Source organism: Pteropus alecto, unplaced genomic scaffold (assembly GCF_000325575.1).
Source record: "Pteropus alecto unplaced genomic scaffold, ASM32557v1 scaffold511, whole genome shotgun sequence".
NCBI classification, from domain to species: Eukaryota; Metazoa; Chordata; class Mammalia; order Chiroptera; family Pteropodidae; genus Pteropus; species Pteropus alecto.
Genome location: NW_006431911.1, coordinates 232,393 through 251,636, shown reverse-complemented (window position 1 = coordinate 251,636; position 19,244 = coordinate 232,393). Strand labels below are relative to the sequence as shown.

The 19,244-nt window shown below is 41.7% G+C and overlaps 1 protein-coding gene across 1 annotated transcript in view; it reads left to right on the top strand.

Annotated features, from left to right (window-relative positions):
• Positions 1 to 19,244, top strand: part of FRMPD4 (FERM and PDZ domain containing 4) — a 712,471-nt gene that overhangs the window by 634,516 nt on the left and 58,711 nt on the right. The window lies entirely within an intron of this gene.

Sequence of the window (19,244 nt, the reverse complement as noted above, 5' to 3'; positions counted from 1 at the left end):
TGAGGAGGCTGCTGCACAGCTCTGAAGCCTCATCCAGCAAAGGAAGGGCTTCCTGGGGGCCAGCTTAAGACAGAAACGCAAGCCCTCACATTTACCTTGAAAATGCTGGTGTATACAGATGTGTGCTCCATTAACCAGAAAACACCTAATTGCTGATTCTGCGTTAGCATTCTGGGTGCACGTACTTCAGCTGAAATTTGTTTTTGACTCTTATTTCAGTCACTATATCCAAAGGTTGCGTTTTATTTTCTTTCCAAAATTACTAACACATTGATATTCCGTAATCAAGAAGATCAAATGCAATTCCTGAATTCAGTCTAAGTAATGAGTAATTTTATATACATAATCCCATAGCTACAAAAACATACAGTTCACTGATTTTTCCATACTTGACTGAGTGATTCATTAACTGAGTTTTGAAATCATCAACTCAGGCAAAAGGATAATTGGGTCAACGCTAGGACAGTTTCAAACGTGTTTGGTTGCTTGGTTCAGTTTTATCATGGATGTAAATCATTTGTTGTGTGATATTCTTAATGGGGGTCCAGAAAATATATTTCTTGTGATGTTAAAATATTGGTCAAGAATCTTAGAAGCCTACTGGAGTTACACTCACTCAGCGCATTTAAGGCAAAAAGGCCGTCTAGAAGTTTTCCAAATGAAGCTATGCCTATTATATGAAAGAATGCACGGGTCAGAACTCTTTAAACTGAGGAAGAGATCTATCATGTCTGCTCTCTCATAACGAAAAGGACATCTGTTACTTTGGGGGAGGCATTAGGCAGAGTATTTCTGGGGTTTTCCAGAGGAAGTTTTTTTCTCAAGCCTAGTTCAGCTTCTGCTTCACAGAGACACGGCGGTTGCTCCTGCATCCTTGGGAGAAGTAGAAACGGAGGGCACTCACTTGTAGGGTGGCCAAGCATGGAAAGGCCCACGTCCCAGGAAAGCCCTCAGTCCCAGGACTGTCGGTCCCCCGACTTTAGTCGAGGCCTAACACAGCGGGGCCTTCACAGCTGGCTGCAAAGTCACGCCTGTCCTCGTAGGACATTCAGTTCTCCAACGGTGTTCCTACACAGGAGCGGGCACCAAGGCTCACGTCATATTCATCCTGTGTCAGGAGGGAGATGTGTGTGGGTGTCAGCGGGAACATCACTCATCAGGGCAGGCTGTGAGCCTGATGGGCTGACCTCCTAGAGTGCCATGTCTGGGCCCGATGGCAGATCACGCGGTCATTTTGTTTTCCCCTAGGCATGTGCCTCTGTGATTAGTCCTATTGATTTCTGTGCCTGGAGGATGACAGAAGACATAAAATATCTGTGTTTGGGTTTGCTGTGACTGAACTGCCTGCTGCAGGACGGAGATGGAGAAAAGCTATCTAAAAGTGTGATCATTTCCTAGCCATCCTTCCGGGGGCGTTTAGAAAGATTTTTTTTTTCCCTTCTGCTTTAATGTATTATGGAAGAAAAATGGCGTCTCTGTAAACAAAAGTCTCTCTAGGACTTCATATGTAATGGAGCTCAGTGAATATTTGTTGAATAAATGAACCAATTAAAACAGGGTAGCGAATGACAGCTTGCAGCCCAGATCCAGCCTGCCACCTGTTTTGCACAGCTCATGAGCCAAGAATGGTTTCTTACCACTTTTGAAGGCTTGGAAAAAAATAAAAGAAGAATATTTTGCGACATATGAAAATCATATGAATTTCAAACTTGAGACTTCAAACTTCAAACTAAAGTTTTATTGAAAAACAGCGATCCCCAGTCATTTACATATTGACTATGAATGCTTCCCTCGACAATAGCAGAGTCAAATACTTGCACCAGAGCCCTGTGGCCCACAAATACTACAATTACTCTGTGGCCATTGACAGAAAAAGTTTGCCAAGCTTTAGGAGCTATGAAGGTAACCAACTGCATTTTTTTTGGTTAAGCCAAATTAGACTAAAACCTCAGATAACACACACAGAGAATTTCTCTCAAACTGGGCTTGTGATTACTGCAAGATTCTCACATACTTGATAAAGAGATTGTGGTTTTTAAATGGGTCGACTGGAAAACATGGATGCTTTTCAAACACCACGAACTACTCTGGGTACATAAAACTCTCTTTCCCTTCTCAAGGCCTGGCCCCTCTGGATTGGAGGTCAGCGGGGCAATAGGACAGAGAAAGTTGAGGGCTTCTCGCAATGCTCTCTGTGGTTAGAGCCCTCTCTTGGTGACTGGTAGCTGCTCCTCTGACTAGCGTTGGCTGTCGACACCCTTCATGTCGCTGGTAGCTACATGCTGGCTCTCCTGTGAAACTTACATGCGAGTTCTTTGGTGGCAGGAGGGGAGGGCCCCCTGAGGAGCCACCCTGCCACACGGTAACGTACATGGATGGTCTGGCTGAGGGTCTCCTGTGTAAGGCGCCTGCAAGACCAGCTGCTCTTCAAGATGTCCACTTGACCGCATCACAGCGGGGAGGAAGGAAACTCTCACCAATCACGGCCTTTCCAGCCAGGTGACAGTTCTCTCTCCCACCCTTTCTGGCCTTCTCACGCAGACTGGGGAAGGAGGGGGGAGCAGGAGGAACCTGTGGCTGGCAGTAGTTGATCGCATCGCGCCTCCTCCTAGAAAGTTCTGGGGGATCCCGCTTGTTTGCCCCTCACTTTAGAATGTGGTCTGAGTGTCCATTGGCCAGTATATCACTGATAGGTCACAGTCTAAATCTGGAATGTAGCTCGTTACAGATCAGGTAACCTGGATTCTAAGTTCCATGAGAAAAGAGAACTTGTCTGGGTTGCCTCCTGCCGTGTCTCCATGACCTAGCCCAATGCCTGGCTCATGGGGGGGTGCTCAGTGACAATGTGTTCAGTGAGTGACTGGGGGAATCTTCAGACTTAAAGGAATTTTACTAGTGAAAAAAAAAAAAACACATAGGCCTTGGATGTTACTGAGGTGGCGAGCATGTCATCCTAAAATGGACTCTTTTAATCTCAGGACAATAAATTTATCTTTATAAAAGTGGCAAGTGACTTTATTTTAAGCAAATAAATCTAAGCACAATGACACTGCAGTTCACAGAGTTGCAATGCAGCTGGTTGTGGAGTTCTTATTGTCACCAATACCTTCAAATTCATTAAACCAGAATTTTGAAATAATAATGTATTTCTCACTAACGAAAAAGTGCATGCATTAGAAAAATTTCCTGTGCTTTCCCATCAGTTTAGTCATCTGTCTGCCATATGTATACTCGCCTAGAAATTTAGCTCTTATATATTAATCTCTTTTTTATTGGGCTTCTCGGCCGATATGTGTGTTAACATCTATATCTTACACAAGATAAATTCCCTTTCTATTATAATAAAATATCCCATTTTCTTAGCCACCAAGGAAATTTGGAAAAGCACTCATCATTTTAATAACACCATAAAATTCTCTCTTTAAAAATTGGCATCCATTTACTTGCCTGAGTGCTTTAGTTTTGTTTTGTTCTTTTTTTTCTTCCATTTCAGCATTTGCTCATGGATCATTTTTTGTTTCTAGATACATTTGTGTTTCTTTGTGGATTATTTTCCTTATTTGATTGCTCTATTATAGAATTTTTTTTTTTCTTGAGAAAATGAAAGAGTTTCTTGGAGACCAATTTACTGCTATAGTAACCACATTTGGGTTTTTTCCTGGATCTTCAAAAAGAACTATAATTGATGCACTGAAATTAGACAAGTTTCGTTCATCTCATAGTTTCTTAAGTTAACCCTAACTCATACTTTCTAGTGGTTGAGGAACAAAATCTTTGAAGAGTTCATGCCCTTTGCAAATTACCAGAGCTTTCTTTTTTAGAAGTATCCAAGGATAATTTCCCTTGGCTTTTCACAATTAGACAAATTAACTTAAGACAGTCTCCAAAATTTTATTTTAGAAAATTATGGGTTATAATTTCTCATAGACATTATGAATCATGCCGCATCTCCCAAGGCTAGGCAACCCAATTAAATTTATTGGAATTTAACAATTGTTGAGCATTAACTAGGTAGCAAATGTCCTGTAGGGCACTGGGGATGTATAAATACCTGAAACATGATTCCTGCCCTCGAGGAGGAGACCTCTAATTAATTGCACTATATTTATGACTGTGCAAGTGGAGGAAGTGTGAAGGAATGCGGTGATGGCGGTAAGGGATAGCCATTGATCCTGAGTGGCAGGATTTATGCATAGAGGAAGGTATGTAAAGTAGATCCTCCTTTGTCCCTGGAAACCCTAGACCCTCCTGATGAACACTTGCTTTCCAACCTGCAGATGCAGGAATATCCATTTCCTGGATGGCTGTCATGAACCGCAACCTCAAAATTTGCTTCTGCCCTTCCTCAGTTGCCCCTCCAAGGTGGCATCAGAAATGTCCTGGCTCGTGTTAGACCAGAAGCACTCATCTTTTGGAGATTGGAGATCCATTTGAGAATCCAATAAATAGCGTCGATTTATTCCTCCACCCAGAAAAATCCACGTGTATAGTATCAGAATGTCCCTCGACCACCACCTTCCTTGCCTTGCCAATCTCCTTTTTAGAGCCCTGGCAGCTGGATATGCTGGCTCCCTTCCTCACCCTTTGTCTGGATATGCTGGCTCCCATCTTCACCCTTTGTCTCTATCAAAAAGTAACATTGAAGAGCCAAGTATACGAGCAACTCAGTCTTACCCCTTTCCATCATGCCACTGGAAGCTGAGGGCTGCCCACCCCATAGTAAGAAGGCACAAGGGTAGAACTGGAAACTAGTCCTTCTCCCATCCTTTGTACTAGAGCAGCTAACTGTCCCTCTGACTGTCTTCTCTTATTACCTAAGTTGGTTGTTCCTGCCAATCTAATGAATGAGTAGTGCTCTAGCTATGGCTGCCTCTGTGGAAGATTGCCCACATCTATCAGCCCTTCTGTACTAATTCCCTGGGGGTTGGAGAGCGTTTCTGGGGAGGAGCTGGGTTCTTCTGATAAGAAAGTAACTGTAATAAGGTATAAGAATAGATAAGTTACTAATCGTTCCTGTAATTCACAAAGGACAAACCCACTACATTTTCGTGACATTCCATTTACCTAAGTAACTAAATAACTCATGCCAAGCAATGTACAAATTTCACTTGAAGACCAGAAAGATTATTCCAACAACCCTAACGAGAATGCTCAGAAGGAGCATTCGTGACTTCCTGAAACAGATACATTCCCACAAATGACATGAGCCACTCACCGCCACGATCAAGGTCAAAGCTTCGTGTGTAACTTGTGAAGGTCACTTTTTTGACACTTCAGGAGAAAAAAAAAAAAAAAGAATATTATTGACGGCATCCCAACAGATAATGATGATAAGAGTTAACATGTATTAAGTCCTTATTATACATTAACCCTCTGCTAAACCGTTTCATTCCTTAGTATCGAGACCAGCTAATACTTACCTGGTGCTTATTATGCCCTGTCCTCGGTACTTGTTGTATGTTAACTCATTCAGTCCTCACAATGGTGAATGGGTTCAATGGTTACCTCTAATTTAAATATGGGGAAACTGAGGCACACGTGCCCAAGATCCCATAGCTAGTAAATGGTGGAGTGAAACCCAGTCTGGCTCCTGGGTGAACGCTCTTAACCTGCTCATCTCTATATTCCTTACAACAACCCTGCGAGCAAGTTGATTGTTGTACCCAAATTACGGAGTGGAAATTGAGGCTGAGAGAGGTCGAAATCCTTCCTCAACCTCGGCACCTGCTCAGGGCAAGGAGGGCGGTGTACAGTGAGAGTAGAAGAAAGCCGATACAGATTACTGGGACGTGGTGATCCAAAGGGGACAGACCGAGCTATCTGGCATATCAAGTCCTTACTTGATCTGCCCAGAAAACAGCAGAGCTGCAATTGAGCTCTAGAACCTGGGTTTCAGCATCCGCACCCCATAGACATTTTCATTCTTAGCTCGTACACAAATAGACTATCTCTCTTCTCCCAGGTTTGCAAAGTAGTTGCCTTGATCTTGGTAGGAAGTGCTCAGGACTACCTGCTTGTCGCAGTCGATGGGAGACTGGCAAGTTTAATAAGAGCAAAATAAACCATTTAGAAGGGACCCATCTAAAAATTAGATCTCAGCTCGTCTGTCTTTTCATCAGTCCCTTTTCATCAGAATGATGATGGAAAGTCAAGTCAGATCATGTTCCAGGGCTACTGTGTCTGCAAAAGAATATATTAAGAAGGTCACCTTCCTGTCTAATTTCAGCTGGGCTTAGATGCATAACGGTGCTGCTTAGTAAAATAACAAAGCAAAGACCATCTACCGAGCATCCGGCATATAAAATATGCATGATGATGTACGATATAATAAGGCCTTATTATAGTAAGACCAGCAAGCAATTTCAGTGAAAAAAACACACACAAAAGAACAGCCCCTTGGTATGCTGACACTACAAATTGTGGTCTCACCTAATACACTTGCAGTGTCCACGTTTTCTGACAATTGCAAATTATAGAGCCTGGGGAGAAAGAGGTCAGTGATTCTAGAAAATGTAATGTGTGGGAAAACATTCTAATAAGAATCAAATTGAAAACGGGATTTGAGTCCATTGTTCACAAAGGATATAATGACATATAATGGTGGAAATTAATAAGAAAAATGGCTTCACCCAGATTATTTTAATGTCCCTTAGATTTTGTTAATGACCCACTTTCATTAAATCTCTCCATTACTGTAGATGCTTTTATGCGACTCACGTATGGAAAATGACTGTTGAAGATTAAAGAACCAGAAAAAATTTGAAACTAGGGCAAGTTTTCAATGATCTCACATGGTCGACACTACTGAGTGTCTTAACGTCGTATTTGTATTAAGAAAAACATGGAAGGAGATCACTGTTGGCCTTATGCCATATTCTATTAAACCTTTAGAACTACAAAATTTGTAAATTATTTCATGCCTTTTCTATAAGTAGCTGAAAAGACCCTCCAAAAAAGTCTTTTTGAGCCTGTGATCGGAACATGCCCAGGACTAAAGTAGAAGTCTCATTTCCCAGAGATCCCAGAAGGGACTCAGGAGCTCAAAGGCAGAGTGTACCTTTACAGACAACACAGTGGGTGTGGTGGGCAAGAATCTCAGGCCACACACTCAGATGTGTACGTGTATCATTATTTATCTATGAACTGTAATAATCCACATTTTATTCCAAATCCCCTTCCTAACGTATGGTCAGTTCATCCCATTTTCCATAGTACTGAGTCTAAATTTAGGGAGAACGATTTAATGAGAAGAAGTGTTGGGTGAGGTGATGTGTATTCGCCCTTAGGCCACATCATCCATCTCTCTAGAATTCGCTGAGATATCTTCGTACCCATCTGGTTCACCTTTGATCACTCACCTAGGCAGGGAGCTACTGTGTCATCCCTTGTTCACCACTGTCAGCCCTTCCTTAGCCATTTCTCTGTTATCTTGGGTGCACGTGCCCTTCCTTAGCTGTACTGGGATGTAGGATCATCTTAGGGCTAATTCCTTCTGGGATCTTGTCACCTTCTCAGGGTTTTAACTAGGAAAGAAAGCACGGGTCGTTGCGCCCTTTAATCCCACGAGGCTATTTGGGTGTTTCCAACTGATTCTTTCTGAAGGATCAGTCTTCTGCAAAGGGGAGCGTGCCTGCTCTTTCTCAGGTATCCACAAGTCAATGTTCTTCTGCTTGCCTTAAGGTTCACTCCATCTCCCCATCCCCTGCCAAGTCCCCGTTCTGGAGTGGATGAAGCTTTACTTTGATTTATTGAATATCTTTCCTAGCCTGTAGTTTTTACTCTTTGTTCCTAGAACCTAGCCATTTCTCTACTTCTGTAACAACTCTGTCTCGAGGTGACGAGTGTTACGTGGTCTGCTTGAACAAATGGGCAAAGAAATAGACCTCATAAGAGCAAAGAAATGGGGGTGTGGGAGTGGGAGGGCAACATGGGTAAATATTTCAAAATATCCTGCTCCCCGATGAAAAAAACACGCGACCTAGAAATCAGAAAAATATGAATTCAAATCTTATCTCTGCAATGGATTGGCTGTGTGTGACCTTAGGCGAAGACGTAAATTTATATAATCCTCATTTCTTGACCTATAAAATGAAGACCTACCTCATACAGTTGTAAGAATTAGACAAAATATAGTGGGTAAAGCCCTTAACAGAGTAGGAGCATGCGATGAGGTCTTAATAAGTTTGAGTTGTTGTTGTCTTCATCAAGGTAATCATCAGCATCATCACCGTAGCTGAATGATTGTGAATAAATCGCTTAAATCTCAGGCTCTCAGTCTCCTAGTCTTTAAATGTAGGTAGAAATTTGCATTTCTAGCCTTTATCTAAGGATCCAATGAGATAATGCACATGAGAGCACTTTGTGACTTGTAATCCATTGGGTCATGGTGTCAGATGTTGTCATTATCGCTCTTGAAGTTGCAGAGTAGAGAACTGGAGCACAAACCCTGGTATTCAGTCAAAACCAGTGAGGACCTAGGTAGAAATCTAGTCTTTTAGGATGACAACAACCTGAGCAATGATTTAAAAAAAAAAAAAAAAAACCCTGAAACTCAGGGTTTGTAAAGACAGCCAGGGTTCACCCCACGGATGCTAGAATCCAGCAGTAATTGTCAGTGAACTTGACTTGGGGGACCACATAGGTATGCAGCAGTGTGATAAGGCAGTGGCTGGAAAAAGACTGATTTTAGTGTTGTCATAGGGGATGTGGAACGATTCAGGGGCTATTGGCATGTACCCGGCTGAGGTTGAGATTAAGTGAGGAATGACATAAATCAAGAGTCAGAAAACCCTCTGCAAAGGACCATATAGTAAATATTTTAGGCTTCGCAGGCTGTACGCTCTCCGTTACAACTCAATGCTGCCATTAAAGTGCTTAGTAGCCATAAATAATATGTAAACCAATGGGTGTGGCTGTGTTCCAATAAAACTTTATTTACACAAACAGAGGATGAGCCAAATTTAGCCCACAGGCTGTTGACGGCCACCTCTGACTTAAACCAATGAAACTTTAAAGAGACCCAATCTGAAGATAACAGGACATAGAGGAAGAGAAAGGAAGCAGAGGGTGCTGGGCTTTTTTTTTTTTTACTAGCAATATTAATAAAGATAAAGCAAATATGATGAACTCGGGCCACCTAAAATTCTTTGTGGAAAGTGGAGAGATTGGGGCGGGGGGGAGAAACATCACAGATTTTTGTGATGCTTTCCATATTTCTCCGTGATCACCTCCCAAAGTTAATAACTGTCATATCTTGACCCTCTGAAATATATGTACATCTTTATTATAATCTGTACCACACAATGTTCTCATTATTTGTGAATTTGTCTTTCTTTGTCATAAGCCTATATCGTTCTTAATGACAGGAACCAGGATTAGGATAACACCAGCTGCTGTAACAAACCCACAGAAGGGGCTTGTCAATGACATCACGTCCATAGCGGGCGCTCCTGAGTGGTGGACAGCTCTCCGTCAGGGCATAATCCAGGGACCCAACCCAGATGCTGCCCCTTTTGCAACTCTGCCATCTTCAGCACGTAGCTTCTAGTTTATCCCTGTCAAGCTGCAGAAGGGGAAGAGGATGGAAAGGCACGTGGAAGGTTTTCTGGGCCAGACCCCGAAGGGGTATACAGCACTTCTACTCCCCTTCGTTTGGCAGGAAGGCAGCCACAGGGATGAATCTATTTGTACCGGAAGCTAAGCGGAGTTCAGCTGTGCACCCAGGCAGTGGAAGGAGCCAGTTTGCAGAGCGTGTCGCCAACCTCTGCACAGATCCTATTTTATTCATTATGCTAGCCTTCGTGCCTAGGGCGGTGCTGAGCATGAATGAAAAGAAAGAAATGTTTGCAGAAAGAACCCTAGAAGTAAATAGGTAAATACTACCCACCTGTAAAAAGATTACATACAATTTATTTTTATGATTTTTTAATCAAATCTAAATGAACTGATAACCTTTTCAGCCGTTGGGTCAGAAGCAGGTCCATTGCTTGTCTCGTGCTCTTGCCTATGTGTTGATTTTAGCCTTGACGCATCATACGTTCCAAAATATCCTCGTCACTCCATCAGTATCATTCACTGTATTATCTCTGTCTGCCTCACTTCTACTGGCTTCACAGTTCTCAACCTCTTCACATCACCGTGGACTCTGCTCACAGATTGTAAGTGAGGTATTTGGTACATGGCTTAAATTCCCATTCTGGAATTAACCTGCCGCCATGCATTGATGCAGTGTCATATCACATACGCAGCAAAACCAGAGCTGCGTTTATGCCCACACTGAAGATGACCTCTAGTTTGACATTAAATTCAATAACCTGTCTTTCCTCTACGAAAACGCAGTGTTTATTGCCCTTTTGTGTGAGGTTTTAAGGGCCGTATTTATGCCTAATGAACATCATTTCCACGTGAACTTGCAGGTAAATATCTTCCTCCTTTTCGAACTGGATCAGCATCCAAGCTATGTAATCTCCCTGTGCTCCCTTCTCGTCGTTAAGAGGCAGAGAGCGTGATAGTGAGACCTGCATCGGGCGGGGGGAGAGAAGGTCATGGGTCTACACCAGGCATCTCCCAACCTGCTCTGTCAATGTGGGTACATAACAGCTTTGGTGTCCTCCCCACCCCCACAAGGTTGGGATGGGGGACTCTAGGCATTCTATGTGAGACCATTCTTCACTGTACAGGTCTGTCCTTGTATAGAAGGACATTTAGTATCTGTGACCCCATCCTCTAAATTCTGGTGGTGCCCCCATACCACTGCGGCTCACTGGAGATGATTGTTACGAAACCTTTCCAGCTTGAGCATACTATTATAAGTGGTAGATGCAGAGGATGCAGTTTTCAAATTCCTGCAGATGAATGATACCCTAGTGGGTGGGGATGTTCCAAGATGGCGGAATATCCATGAGATGTTGAGAAGAGAGGAAGGAGGTAATGAGGCAAGGGCTGTCCCTGTTCACAGGCACCTGAGCAGCGGGCAGGGAGGTGGCAATTATCAAGCCCCGCCCCCTCCCTGCTGGGAGCCCAGATGGTGCGGTAGTAGAGACCTCCATGTTCATAAGCTACATGGTAAGAGTGAATTTTATTTATAAATAGACTCTAAAATGAATTGGCTTATAAATCTGTAGGATGAGGCAGAAAAGGATGCGTCGAACAAGCAAGATGCAGAGATTCTGTACTCCCTTGCCACTCTTGCTACCTTGTTTTTTCCATGTAAACAGAAGCTGCTGGAAGCGGCACTTGATCTGAATTTTGACTAAAGGAAAAAAAGAAAAGGGAAGCACCTATCACTTACTAAGCCCTCTGGGCCGCATAGACCGAATCCTAGCGCATCTCTATGATTGGGGGTAATTGGACTCATTTACAGTTAAGGAAACAGGATCAGACAGGTGCTAACTGCATGGGAGGCTCTATACTGCAGTAGTGAGTTCCATAATTGGCTCAAGGTCAGTTGAGCAACACTTGATGAAGCCAGGAAGTCAACCCAATGTCCGTCTGTGGTGTGGACTTTCTCTTACACCATGCCACCACTTGATGTCTCAGGGACCTTTAGACACTGAGTGGGCCAGTCTGCAATGGCTGGGGTGACTTAACCACCACAGGATATTTCCTGAATGGTGAGAGCTGAGTAAAATCCCTAGGAACCTTGCCTGACCTTGGCAAAGAGAGGGACTCTCTCAAGACATGGCTGAGGATGTGTCTCTCACCAGCTGACTGGGCTGGTAAGAGTTCAGCATAGAGACATATTACTTAGAAATATAAAGAAATGGGATATTTCTTACAACTAATGTTATGGAGTAAAAATTTGGTGCACATTACATAGTCTTTTTTCTAATGTGCACAAAATGCAGAAGCAAAGAAAATGGAGGCTTTCTTTAGTGTCGTTTGTCCACTCTGAGATTCGTTTCGATTCCACATACAAACACATGAGCACATGTCTATCGAATCAGTCTCGGTCCAAAGAAGATTTAGCTTTTGCTTTAATGCCTTTGCTTATTAGCATTCGGCATATTTTAAATCAGTCCTTATTAAGTGTGCCAAATTATATACCACCACGTAGTAGACATTAAAAATCAGTTAATAGGCCATTAGATGGCAACCTAAAAGATTAAATATAGATTCATTTCTTCCATGTGGTACATATGTTTAGACAGAAAACTACAAAAACAATTGTAGCTCTTGTCATTCATACAGAAGCATTTGTAATATGTTATTATTCCAAATAAGATTTCACTTTTATTTCAACATCTTTGCTTTTTGAGATTCTGAATATTTCCACCTTAAACAACCAAGGCAAAGTTCCTTACCGATTCTAGATCAAACAGTAAAGGACCCAGAAAACAAGATTCGGTATTTTTCCACCAGATGAGAACTTGTTGTTTAACATCCTTCTCTCCCTTTTAGCTCCTTGCTGCTAGTCCGTTTATATTTTTATGCACAAAGTAGTCTACATCTCTATGTCTAACAAATGGGATTGCTTTGTGCACCGAGCTTTCTTGGAGTTTTACAAGAGGCATGTCAACGCCGAATTTTCATCACACGCTCTAAAACTCCAGGGCGTTTTCATTTATATTTAATGTTAAATCAAGGGTATTAGAGGTAGAACTGACTGTTCTTCATTGAACCTAATCAACGGTATCAGCTCTCTCTGAATTCCAGAAATAGCATTTGGAATGTTCTTTCTGATGAGCACTTCAGGGTAGCTAGGTAACTTTGAGCTTGGTAATTTCAAAACTGAATAGCCAAACATGATAACAAAGGAAACCTCTCTTGGGGTTTATAATAAAAAAATATCAAATTTGGAGAAAGCTTCAAAAGCTGTGAAGATGAAAAAAAAAAACCACACACATTTCTCACCCTTTAATTTCCTGCATGTATTATGTTTCCTAAGCACAGTGAAGTATAGTTTCCATTATTTGACAAAGTAATACAGCGTGTGGGAGGCCCTTAAAAGTAGCCTTCCCCTGTAATTTGTTTCTTTTCTCCGTGAAGAAAGTCCCTCCCCTGGGCCCTCAATATACAGTATGTCTTAAAAATGGCATAGTCGCGATTAGTAAGAACCTTTCTGGCAGAAGTGAAACATAGTTCAAACTGGCTTATTAATCATCAAGAAAGCGAGTCTCCTGGACTGTGGGACTCCACAAGCAGTGGGCAGAGATTGTCAGGCACAGGAGGTGCTGGGCATTGAGCCTGGACAGTACCTGGAATGCTTCGCCCTCCATCTCAGCTCGCCCGCTGTTCCATGTTGACTTCTTTCTAAGGAGAGCTCTGTCCACATAGTGTTAAGACTAAACCAGAGTTCTTGGTTTGCATGCTACTAGCTTAACAATCTGAGTGGGTGAAAGATCTCCATTTCTCACTAAATCCAGCCAGACTTCCCAGACAGGGCTTTCACTGGCCCAGGGTATGGACTGTGCTGGGGGTGGGGAGGCAGGGCCAGGTCCACGTCATGTGCCGGAGAGGGGATCAGCCCTGGCTGGCCAGCTGGTTCTGTGAAGAAAATCTGCAGATCGTTGCTAAAAAAATGGTCGAACCGTGCCAAAGGACACGGCTGCCACTACAAACCGGTCGTTCATGGCTGCTGGTTGTTTTGGAAGCATTTTATCATGGAAGATTTTGAACAGGTCACTAGTGTAGAGAACAGCATAGTTAACCTGTGTTCCTGTCACCCAGCTTCAGCAGTCATCAAGTTGTAGCTGATCAAGGTACTTCTCCAGCCCTCGATGATATTGAAGCTAACCTTAGACATCACATCACTTCATCTATAATAATTCACTATGTATCTCTAAGGAATAAGCATTCTTTCTAAAAAGTAAAATTCCACCATAGCATTATCACACCTTACAAATTAACAGTATTTTCTGAGTATTATTAAATATTGAGTCATTATTCAAATATCTTCCATGGTTTCATGAAATAATTTCTTGTTGCAGCGTATATGAACCAAGATCCATATAAGTCCATATACTGTGATTTGCTTTAAATCTTTTAAGATCGTTTTAATCTATAGTTTCTTATTCCATCTCTTTTTTATTACCTGCCAGAACTATTTATTTATATTTAGAGAAACAAATTATTTGTTCTGTAGAGCAGCAGTCCCCAACCTTTTGGACTCCAGGGACCGGTGCTCCCGTGAGAATCTAACGCCTGATGATCTGAGGTGGAGCTGAGGCAGTGATGCCAGCGCTGGGGAGTGGCTGCAAATACAGACGAAGCTTTGCTGGCTGGCCTGCCGCTCACCTCCTGCTGTGCAAACAGGTTCCTAACAGGCCATGGACCAGTACCGGTCAGCTGGCCTAGGGGTTGGGGACCCCTGCAGAGGTTCCCAGAGCCTGGATTTTGCTGATCGCATCTCTGGATGTCATGTCACATGATCTGTCCTCCTGTTTTTCATATGAGTCTGATCCACTTTTAAGGAGGGCGCTGTGTACTTTCATCCTCTAGAGGTGCATGATTCCTGATTGTGTCTCTTTCTGAGATGTAAGCAACTACTGATAATCTTCGCCAATATCTATCAGTTCATTAACGATTGCAGAGAGGTGATACTCTAATTCCATCATTTTTTCTTCAGTTATTAGCTGGATGCCTTTGCAAAGAGAAACAATTTGGTTACCCCGAGGAACAGTTCGTGTGAAAGGCAGGACAAATACTTGATTCTCTCCCTTTATTTACCATTTTTCAAAACCAGTTTTCAAAACAATGAGTTGTTTCACTGGCATTCCCAAAAAACAGGTTTTTTTGAATATCATCATGAACTCATAGATTTAAATATGTTCGATGATTTAAATCCATTGATATTATTATTCATGTTGCAGCTCAATCTGTCTCATCTTTGGGAAGTGAGAACTGACTCTGGAGGGCTGTTGAGTCCTCTTGACGTGACGCTAATAATCTCTGTTAGTGTCCTGACTTTCTGATAAGACATGAAATTCAAGGTTTGGCTTGTATGTTTGGTACTCCACATCTGGAATCAATCATTTCTCTAAGGAGCCATGCTTCCTTCTAGCAGGAAATGGTATTTGGTCATTGGAATGCTAGTGTGCTTATCGATAAGGATAGAACTAAGACGTTTGTGTACATTTTTTAAACATAAAATACATCATGAGATCACACCAATACGTCTGATTCGAATATAGGACAAAAAGTTTTTATGTCACCTTTTATGTAGTCTTAAATCTTTATTTCCTTTTACTCAAACTATAAATCCCAATTCTCAGTGATCCCGTCATTATTTCTCAACTTTATCCCACACTACACACACACCAGCCTCAGAATAACAGCACTACACAAATGACTTGATTACAAAACACATCTTAAAATATTTTTATTGCAGTTCTATTTGTCTTTATGGCATATCCCACAAGGATGTTCAAAATACCGTTTTAAATTCCCTTGGGACAGTTCCTCTCTGTGTCATTCGGCCTCTGGATTCAAAAGTTCAGTTATTTTATTTTACTTACAATTGTTAGGGATGGCTTTTTTGTTGCATTTTGTTTAAAAATCATGTATAGTTATAACTATGCCACCGACTGTATTCACAGGTTCTTTATTTCACTTTACAAGCAATTTTTCGAGATTGTATTTAACTGCGTTTTAAAATTATGTATATTTACATGATTCCCAAGTCAAATCTACAAACCGTATATTCAGAGAAGTATAAATTTTGTCCCTCTCCTCCCTATTTCCTCCCACATATGTAGCACTTATATTTTATTTTCTGCCTCGTTCTTCCATTGTTTAACACGAGCGCATATTCCAATGCCTGTCCATTCTTAGAAACAGTAGTAAACTAGACACACTTTTATTTGCTTTGCATTTTTCACTTAGCTCTATATCCTTCTGATCCCCACATCGTATCATTTTTTCATTCACAAACACACATACGCGCAAGTTGTAATTAGGAAGATGTACATTTTTGTCCTAGTGGTTGTCATTAGACTAATGTCTATGTAATCTTTCTGTCCCCGCCCCCCGCTTACCTACCTTTTTAAAATTTCTGCCTGGTTTCCTACTATGAACCTTACTGGAATTAGCTAAGTAACCTCTTTCTCCGTTTTGCTCTCTCCCTGAACATTTGACTTGGACTAATATCTTTATACTCGCAATGCATATTAATACCCGTAAGGCAAGCAGCAACCTACCTCTGTTCTCCATAGACTTTCCTCATTTTTGGACAGATGCGCTGCATCCACCTTCTCAGAATAGAGCCAATATGGATGCTACCTGTCACCCCTTTTAGTAGCCGAGTGGCAGTTACCCAGGGAAGTATGTGCGGGTGCCCGACCGCTCTGCCTCAGCACCGATCACTCACTTATGATGGAGATCTGCAGCTTCCTCTCCCTGGATGAGATTCTCCCACTTCCTGTGAGAACCTGTGGACAATTGCAGGGTCTTTCTGGTCTCTAAGCCATCAGAGCCGCTTTCCCTTCCCCTTCCCTCCATTTCCCCCCACATGGTTGCTATGGGCAGTTTGTCTCCACCAGTTCCAATTTTGGTATTTATGGGGCTATGTCACCACCTAGTTTTGCTGGGGATGTTGTCCATGGGGTTTTGGTTTTGCTGTCCTAGTTGCTTTCTCTCGTGTTTTGGGAGAACTCAAAGATATTCAAAACCTATTTTACCAACTCTGCATAATCCTCTAATGACGACTGATCTTATCAAAAAGTTTTAAATCCAAAGAATTACTTATAAATATTAAATATCTTTTATGGTCATGTAGTGCTTTCATTTGAATAATTCTCTATCAGTCCTAGAAGACAAATCTAAACAAATAGGTGAAATCCCACATTTTTTTTAAAAATAAAGACGAAATAGTCATATATTATGGAAAAATAAGACAAAGCCATTTTGTTAAAACAAAACATTCTCTTTTTTCCTTACGCGAATAGCAGACCATGTGTAATTCACTCTGTGAATTTTAAACGCTGAGACTTTTACATTCGTGGACATCAAACAAAGCCTAGATTTGAAAAATTGACTTCCTGCAAAGTAAAATTATCTATGTATAAAGTAGCGTGGGAAATATTTGATCCACTGAAGGCTAGTATTATTTTCATGCTGTATATTCTTCCATGCTTAATGTATATGAGTAAAGGATACCATTCACCTTCACAAAAGTGTAGCCTAACAGAAAAGATTTTCTTTATTTTATAAATGAGCTCATAGAGGCTCGAGGAACGATAGTATTTTCCCAGAGTTACACAGCCAGTGAACCATTGTAGCCGACCACACTGACACTGGGCAGCACCCCTGTCAACACAAGGAGGGGTTCTAACCATTATCACTGAAGAAGAAAACTTAAACTTTTCATTTGTTTAAAGAATAGAGAGGAGAGGAGGAGGAAAGAGAAGATAGTTGCTAAGCTTGTATAGTCTAAACATTGCGATTCAATAGATCTAATTTTTTTCTTCCAAGTTTTATAAGCTATAATTCAGAGAGGCACTAGGATGGTATCTGCCCACCTCTGGATCGAAAAAGAAACAGAATCGAGGCTATTTTAGTCATCTGTCAGGCTGTAATTACCTCTTTGCTCAGAAGAATCTTTATGTAAGACTAATGCAGATTGGCATTTCTTCATTTTAAAAGAACATTTCCAATCATCCTTTTAAAAGAATGATCTGTATTAATGATGGTTATTTCATTACATTTTGATAGAGAAAAAATATTCCTGGTATGGCCTTAATATAGGAGATTTTACTTTGAGTCTGGTCTGTTTCTTATTTAATTGCGATGAGTTTTCTTCTCCCACTCTTTCTAGTTCAGACATTGTTGAATGGCATTTATTTAAACTTTTTAAGTAAGCCGTATTTGTCTATGTATCCCTTCCACAAAAAGTTTCCCCAAATTATGACCGCTAGGACGTATGATAGCAATGACCATTTATAGAGAGAATACTGATTTTTCCTCCTTAAGCACTTGTTTGGTGTCTCAGGTTGAAGTCCAGAAGCTGACCCTGAGATAAGATTCATGTGCAAGTGGCTTAGTAGGAAGAGTTCCCAAGGAAAACGACTAAGAGAGTAGGGAGGTGAGACCTGGAAGGAAAGGAGACGAAACAAAGATGTCACCTCAGGCAGTCCCAGGTGGGTATAATCGACACAATCCACAGGAGAGTTCTGGATACCTTCTAGGTATCCTAACGCTTGTCCCATCCAAGGCAGAGAGACGGAGCATTTATACGCCTCCTCCACCTCAGGCCACACTCACTGGTTAGGGACTGCCCCCTGGGAAATGTATATTCCCAAGGACTTCTAGCTCACCATGCCCCTCCCTTTCAGGCAATGACCTACTCAGCAGCCTGAAGGTTTTTTTGGAACAGTCAGGTACTCGCGCTGTATGATGTGAGCGGAAGTCGCTGAGATCAACATTTGCCCTGCGTGCTGAGCGCCTCTGGTGCTCTCACTGCGCCTCGCACTTGCTTTCTTCCTGCTGCGTCCATCAACACATCTTAGAATTCCCGAGGATGTCTAAGGCAGACAAAGGTACATAAGAAGTTCAAGTTCTGTCGTGTTTTCTAAAAACACATCAAATCAAATGTCAGAGACCACCTGTACATAATCTAATGTTTGTTTCTAAGCCGGCATTCCACATTCACTGACAATTATCTCTAGGAAAAGGACTTGAGAGTGAATTAATTTAGCTAGAAAAAATATCTGCTTTAAAAAGAAAACCATGCTTTTCTAATCTTTAAATCGGATTATTAATATGCAACTAACGTAGCCTGCGTGTTCTGACTGGGATGATAGATCACCGACCACTTCATTGCCATTTGAAAGAGTGGATGGCTTTTTAAAGAAATGATCCTATTCGTTTAGACTATATCTATGCAGACGAGGACCAAATGCGAGGAAAATGATCTGAGTCCAGCACTTTCCCGAGTGCTTGAAATATTTAACCAACACAGCCATCCTCTCAGGCAAGTCTGGTTACTGCCATTGTAAAGGCGAGGAAACAAAGACTCAGAGAAATGAGATGTATTTATTCCATAAATATTTATCAGGCACCCGCCATGTGCTAGGCATGGTGGTAGACACTGGTTATGGAGTGGTGAACAACACAGACCTGATCTCTTCCCTCATCGAGCGTAAGGTCTAGTGAGAAGAGGTGAAATAAACAAATAAATTATGGTAAGTGCAATAAAAGAAAAGAACCGGATACTGTAAGGGAGAATGATGGCGTAGGAGTAGGAGACTTAGGGACATTTTCAAGAAGGAGATGACATTTAAGCTGTGACCAAGAGGATAGGAAAAGTC